This window comes from Urocitellus parryii, chromosome 10 (assembly GCF_045843805.1).
Source record: "Urocitellus parryii isolate mUroPar1 chromosome 10, mUroPar1.hap1, whole genome shotgun sequence".
NCBI classification, from domain to species: Eukaryota; Metazoa; Chordata; class Mammalia; order Rodentia; family Sciuridae; genus Urocitellus; species Urocitellus parryii.
This window is the reverse complement of record NC_135540.1, coordinates 74717087-74724572: the sequence shown is the minus strand read 5'-3', so window position 1 is coordinate 74724572 and position 7486 is coordinate 74717087. Positions and strand designations below refer to the sequence as shown.

The window sequence follows — 7486 nt, the reverse complement described above, 5'->3', positions numbered from 1 at the left end:
TAGTTTTAAAGGTGGGATGTATGCCCACCTCTTCCTGCCCTCAGGTAGGACATCAATAAGGATAAAAATCAAACAACTTGAGATAACAAACTCCAGCAATTTGAAAGACATAAATAAGCACATTTCTATAGAAAGTGCAAGTTATATAAAAAATATAGCAGTCACAATTCCCCTAACTTGATACTATTAAAATCTAGGGGGCACTCTTGCTAACATCCTCTAGAATCACACCTTTTAAATATATATATATATATATATATATATATATATATATATATATATATATATATATATATATATATATTCTAATTTGTTATATATGATGGCAGAATGCAATTTATTTCATATTACACATATAAAACACAATTTTCAAGTCACTAATTGTACACAAAGTATTTTCACACCATTTATGTCTTTTATACTTAGCAAATAACTACTTTATAATAAACTAATAATTCATGACACCTACACTTAGACTTGCATTATACGTGTTTACATAATATATATAACAAAAGTTTATATAACAAAAAAGCAGCAAATATGTATTTGAGATAAATATACCACATAATGGTAAACTAATTATCTTTGGTCACTTATTATGCCAAGAGTTATTAATCAAAGCTAATAAAATGTAACTACTATCAATTTCCCAATGTACAAAAAGTCACCTGAATAAGTTATTTTAAAGTTGAACTTTATTAAGAATATAGTAAAACAGTAGAATTTCAAGTATAACTTAGCAAAATTTCAAGTTAAGCCTAAGTTAATCTAAAAGCACGTTTTTGGTTGATGATTCAGAGATTGCCAATATTTTTATATATTCTAATTTTGTAATACTGATTAAAATTTATTGTGCAGTATGAAAGTCTAGGTCATGCTTTACATTGTATGAAGAGCAGAATTTTTAACTGAAATTCCAAGTGTCACAGCTAGTTTGTTTATTTATTTATTTATTTATTTATTTTTGAGAGAGAGAATTTTTAATTATTTTTTTAGTTTTCGGCGGACACAACATCTTTCTTTGTATGTGGTGCTGAGGATCGAACCTGTGCCGCACGCATGCCAGGCGAGCGTGCTACCGCCTGAGCCACATCCCCAGCCCCACAGCTAGTTTTTAAAGTAAGTTTTCTTTAACTTAATTTTTATTGATCTAATTGTTTCCTTATTTCTCTTCCAGTTTTTTTTATTTGCAAAAAAATATAATATACTAGTTCAATTGAGAGTTTCCAGATTCATGCAGATTACATATAATAATGTTTGTGCTTTATATGTATGGTATTCAGGTTTGTGGTGTTCTTGTCACAAGTCTCATTCTTTGAGAATTATCTCCTCTGTCTATAGTTCAAATCCAGGCACAAATAATGCAGTGATATCTGATTTCAATACCTATCATGCCTCCTTGCCAATCTTCTTATCCCCTTAGCCTCACTTTGGGGATTATAAAAACAAATTAGATTGAAATTTTTAAATCTTCACTATTAATGTTTTCAGTAAATTCACAAAATATAGAGCCTATAATCTCCCATGTGGCAATTTTTCAACTTCTTTGTTCTATATTCTGCCTGGGATTTTCAAGGGAATGAGCTCCCTCTTACCAAATGCTAATTTTTATAATTTCTGCCAAACAAAAAGTACATGCAATTTACTTTATCTAAAATTTAAAATAAAACATGTTCATTGTAGAAAGTTCCATAAACAGAAACTAATAGATTGAAGAAAATAAAAATAACCTGTAATTCTACCATCCCAAAATACCCATTGTTACCAGTACCATAAACCTTCTTCTATACAGTTGTCTTTATTTAAAGTGGAATCATATTATATATAAACTTCTATAAACTGTTTTCTTTTTCAGATAAAAATGTATAGTTTTCTTAGTTATAATCATTGGATTGCAAGAAACAGAATACTCAGATACTCTTAGAATAAAAGTAGGGTTGGCATACAGATGCTTGAAGATATGCATTCAGTCCAGATTACACATCATCTTACAACTCCATTGCCAAAATAAGACCACAATACTTTCTGTGTGCCTTAGTTCAAATTATTGAGAGAAAATTTGAATGATATGATCCCTGATTCAAATACCTATAATTACTCCAGTAGCATCACCTGACAGAATAAAAGGTTACCTAAGTTCATCCCTTAAGTAGGGCCAGTAATTTAAATGTAAAATGATTAAAAGCAAGATGAGAACGCCAAACATTTCTACTATAACATTGAACTTCTTTCATCATCATTATATACTCATTATGTCATTATTTTTTTTCTTTTGGTACTGGAGATTAAATCCAGGGTTTTCTGCAGGCGGAGTATATACTCTACCATTAAACTCTACCCGCAAGCCTGCACTACCTCATTTTCAAGGTGTTTAATTAATGATAATCTGTTTAAATAACCTGTTATTTTGGATATTCATGTTGATTTCGATTTTTCAATTACACACTAAGCTGCAATGCTTATAGGTATATTTGGGGGAATATCTAAACTTTTTAAAATTAAGTTCTTAGAAGGATACTCACTGAGTCTCGGGTATAGTAGAGACTATGAGGTATCCACAAAAATCTGTTTTCTCCTCCCTTAAACACATGGCTGCTGAACTAATCTGCATTTCCCAGCCTTCTTTACAGATCAGTGTGACCCTTTGATTACATTTTCACTGATAAAATGAGCAGAAGTGATGTGTGCAATTTCTAGACCTGGATCTTCATAACTTTGGTCTTGCCTTCTCTGTGCTTTTTTTCTCCTTCATACCAACTGGAACTTGGATGTGATGGTGATCTAAATTTGACCCTGCACCTGACAACAGTGTCTTATAGTGTGGCTGAGCCTCCCTTCTAGACTGAACACAGATTGAGCAAAATAAAAAGAAGAACACTTTGGTGATACTCAAGTGAAGTCTATTAAAGAAGATTCCTTTCTCTTTCTTCTTTCTTTTTGTTTTTTTACTATTGGTAATTGAACCCAAGTTCTCATGCATACAAGGTAAGCACTCTATCACTGAGCTACACCTCTAGTCCTTTTTAAATTTTATTTTGAGACGGGGTTTTGCAAGTTCCTCAGGCCTGGCCTGGTGATCTTCCTGCCTCAGCATCCGAAGTAGCTGAGATTACAGGCCTGCACCACAACATCCAGCTAGTTTTTAAATACCTGTTTAAAAAATATATTTAGTTGTAGACGGACATCTTAACTTTATTTTATTTATTTATATGTGGTGCCAAGAATTGAACCCAGTGCCTCACATGTACTATGGAAGAACTCTACCACAGAGCCACAATCCCAACCCCAAATATTTTATGTGATTTATTAAATTGCTGTCCAGAAAACTTATACCAACTTTTGTTTCTTTTAGCATTGTATGAAAGTTCTATTTTACTGTAACTGATTCATATCAGAGTATTCATTTTTTAATCTTTACTTTTTTTTAATGTTAAGTGCTCCACCACTGAGCTACAACCCCAGCCCATTCATTACTTTTTTTAAATGTGAAAATAAACTATCATGAAATATAAACATCTTTCAAAGGTTGTTGATCATTTATGGGTCCTCATTTATGAAGTTCTAGTTTCTATCCCTTGACCATTTTTTCTGTCATATATTTGCAAGAAATATATTTCACAACTTTTCTAGAAAGGATGAGAACAAGATAAAATAAGTTGAACAAAACATTGATGTTTATGAGACTGGAAGATGGCACAAGTGAGATTTATTATGCTATTCTCTCTGTGTGTTTATCCTCTGTATTTTTTAGTTTATACAATAAAAAGCTAAATTTGTAAATGCATTTCCTTGATCTGTTTACTGAAAAATACCTAAAAGAAATAGCCAAACCTAGTGCCAGATTCTGATCTTTAAGTATCATAAGGAAATAAAGCTGCTTAGAAAAGTGGCTGGATTCAGCTATGGATCAGGAAATGGATAACACAAATCTTGTACATCTTGTTATAACAAATGACAAGGAAGTCACCAAACTGTGATAGGATTATGTCAAAAATACATAATAGACTTTTTGGACAAAGATGGAATATTTTGAGCATAAAAAAATAATGACTTCAATTGATTAAAAATTATTTTATAGAAATGCATTAGTCTTAACGGTATTCATAAAGATAGTGAGCCCAAACCCCAAAACTAACAAGAATGCATCAGAAACCATCCAAGGTCCATAGGGCACCCATCCCTTTCTTTGAGAGTGGCAATTAAAGAGGAAAAATATGATATAGTCCCATTAATCCTGTGTAATATATTTCAAGTAGTCTGTCTTAGTCCATCTCTGCTGTTATAACAAATTATTTAAGACTGGATAATTATAAACAATGGAATTTTTTCCACAGTTTTCAAGGCTGGAAAGTCTAAGATAAAAGCACTGGTAGACTCCATGTTGGATGAGTGCTACTCTCTTCTTCCAAGACACACCTCTTACTGTGTCCTCACATGGGAGAAGACTAAAAGGGCAGTTTCTTAACACTGTTGCATTGTGAGTTATTTAAAATATAGGTATACATCCACTGCCACTATTCATGAAATATCGTGGATTTTTTTTCCTTGAGATTAGTCAAAGATTAGCAAGCCATTTGAACACTAAGTATATAGAATGTGAAGACAAGCTCTATAACAATTTCAGCAATGTTTGAAGTCATACCAATCCTGTACTTTACAAAATTTTACTAAAAACTAATGAAATTAGAGGACTCCAGTTCAGCTGTGTCACAACTTCCTCTTCTCTGCACCTGTCAGAGCCCGCATTTGATAGAAAACTAGATGCAGTATTTAAGGAAATATCCAGGCTTGTGGAGTTAAAATGGCAGACTTCCTAGGAAATTTCTGATGGTCAGAATGTATGGGCTGGAATGAGAATGTATGAACTAGAATTAGAAAAGAAATGCTATGGCTTCTGTGGTCACAAGCATACTGTTTTTTTACAAGTTGATCTATCATGATGGATGTACCCACGGTATATCAGTTAAAAAGAGTTATACCATGCTTTTCACACATATGGCAGATTTTCTTCATTGGGATTCTTCATGATAAATGCTGTATCTAATTCACAAGTGAGAGATGGCAGCTATGAAAATGACTGTTTAAAAGGAACAATGCTCAAATTTGATTCTTCATTGGTTTAATGTTGATGATTGGGTCACTTATTGCTTCCATGTAGATTCTTTTTGGTGCATATGTTACCCAAAATACTGATGTTTATCCAGGACTAGCTGTGTTTTTTTCAAAATGCTCATATGCTTTTTAGCACTCTGATCTACAAATTTGGAAGAACTGGAAAGCTCTAGACCTGAGATCACTTATTAAATCATATTTTCCTTTTGTTATATTCTATTTGTGTATAAGTGTCTATCTCTTGATTTAAATTACACATTGCCAAATGAAATAGATTGCATATTAAATGATTTGTTTCTTTATATTTAAAAAATAAATAAATTATTGAGAGTCTCCTTTAACATTTCATATTTAACAAGAGGTAACAAGCAGTTAGTTCTTCACCCTATCATAGGTAAAATGGCTGAAATGAGATAGCCAATATAGTTGCAAACCAACAGGCATTACTGTTACAGAAAAAAATTATCAGAAGAGGCATAATGAGCAGTCTTGAGGATATGAAACATGTTTCTTATAACAAATTTCCACACATAAGCACATGCTGTAATATCAATGTTTCATCAAAGTCTAAGTAGGTATCATTCACTAGATTCAATTTCAATAATGAAGTCCACTTAGCACATCTTTTTGTGTAAAGTCACTAAAGAATATAAGACAGATAATATATCTTTCATAAATAAATTGTTTAATAAGAATGATTTCTAGAAAAATTACATATATAACCAAGCTGAATTGCCTGAGATTAAAAAAATATATATTCCTAAGCGGATTTTAGTGACAATGCAACTCAATTCATTTATTTCCTCATTCATCAACACAAAAGCCAAATTTAATTTCACACATAACACAAAGTGCTTAGGATGTCATAAACAAAGTTAATTTTTAAATTTATAATAAAATCTCTAAATATTTCTTAATGTGCAATGGTCATGGAAATTTTTCATACTATATAGTAAGACTGATTGGTTATATCATTCAAATTATAGACTAGTATGTTTTCATCACTATAACAAAATATCTGAGATAATCAAATAATAAAGAGAAAACATTTATTTGGTACACAGTTTGGGATGTTCCAGTTCATGATTGGTTGGCTCATTGCTTTTGTGTCTGTGATGAGGCAACACATTATGGTGGGGGCACAGGATAGCAAGTCTGCTTACTTCATGACCAGGAGGTCAAAGAGAGAAGAGGAAGAGGCTAAGGCCTAGTATCCCCTACAAGAATGTGTCCCCAATGACCTAAAAACTTCCCAAAAGGTTCCACAGCACCTTCCAAGAGCACCACTCTGGGATCAAGCTTTTAACACAACTCTTCTTATCATTATTGAATCTTGAAATTAATGACAAAACCCACACATTTGAAAGCCATGGCAGGTGTGGCATTTTCTTATTTGCTGACTAAACATTGTCAGTCTTTGTTCCAATTCACATTTTCTGTATGGGCTGTCTCTGTATGTATATTTTGAAGGGACTAGTTTGGTTAAAAGTAGATCATGGTCAAGAATCTAAAACATCGTCACATGGCAAAAACTGAATTAGCAGGAATATCTTTGCATATTTGGTTTAAAAGAAGCTAATTTAGGGATTCTAAAATCTAGAACAAGTGTCTCTGTCACAGTTTTTGAATTAGATTACTAGATAGGTAAACGGGATGTAGAATAGGAACAGAATTCATAAGGATACACAAGCATACATGGAAAGACTCATCCTTTTAACAATAAAAATGTTAAAGCAAAAATGAAGTAGCCATTATAAAATTGAACCAGGCACAGGCCAACTGCTTATGACATAGCACCCTGAGAGTGAGCAAGCAAGAAGAAGCCTCTGTGATGTCGCCTATACTATGGGGCTCCCATGCCTGCTCCTGTCATCTCCTGGACCAGGGAATGTGACCATTTGATATGGAGACTGGTCAGCATTCAAGGACCAGCCTGCAAATTAATTATTAGTAAACTTAACTCCTATCTTTTCCTTAAATTTAAAAAGTAGAAGTGATCAATGTTTTTTTTTTACATCCAATGAATATTTTGTGTATCTATATGAGAGACCATGAATGAGCCTTTGAATTTTTTTAATATGGAAAAAAATCTTTGCAAAATTATTTAATCTCTCTGAGATTCATTTTACTCATCTTTAAGATGGCAATTATAATAACAATAATGTCATGCTGACAGATTTATTATGAACATCAAATTTAAACATTTTGTAAAAGCACATTGTGAGACATTCTATCAGTGTCAGTTAATAGTATTAAACATTTTAGTAAGAGGTTTATACCTGTAGGGTATTGAGACAGAAGATGAGCAAAGAATTATGTGAGTGACCTACATAATGTTATTTGTATAGAAGTTTTACTGTTTCTAAGACTTTTA

At 32.3% G+C, this 7486-nt stretch overlaps 1 pseudogene; it reads left to right on the top strand.

Moving 5' to 3' along the window:
* Positions 1-4801: 4801 nt before the first annotated feature.
* Positions 4802-5285, top strand: LOC144257331 (transmembrane protein 50B pseudogene; annotated as a pseudogene).
* The last annotated feature ends 2201 nt before the right edge of the window (positions 5286-7486 follow it).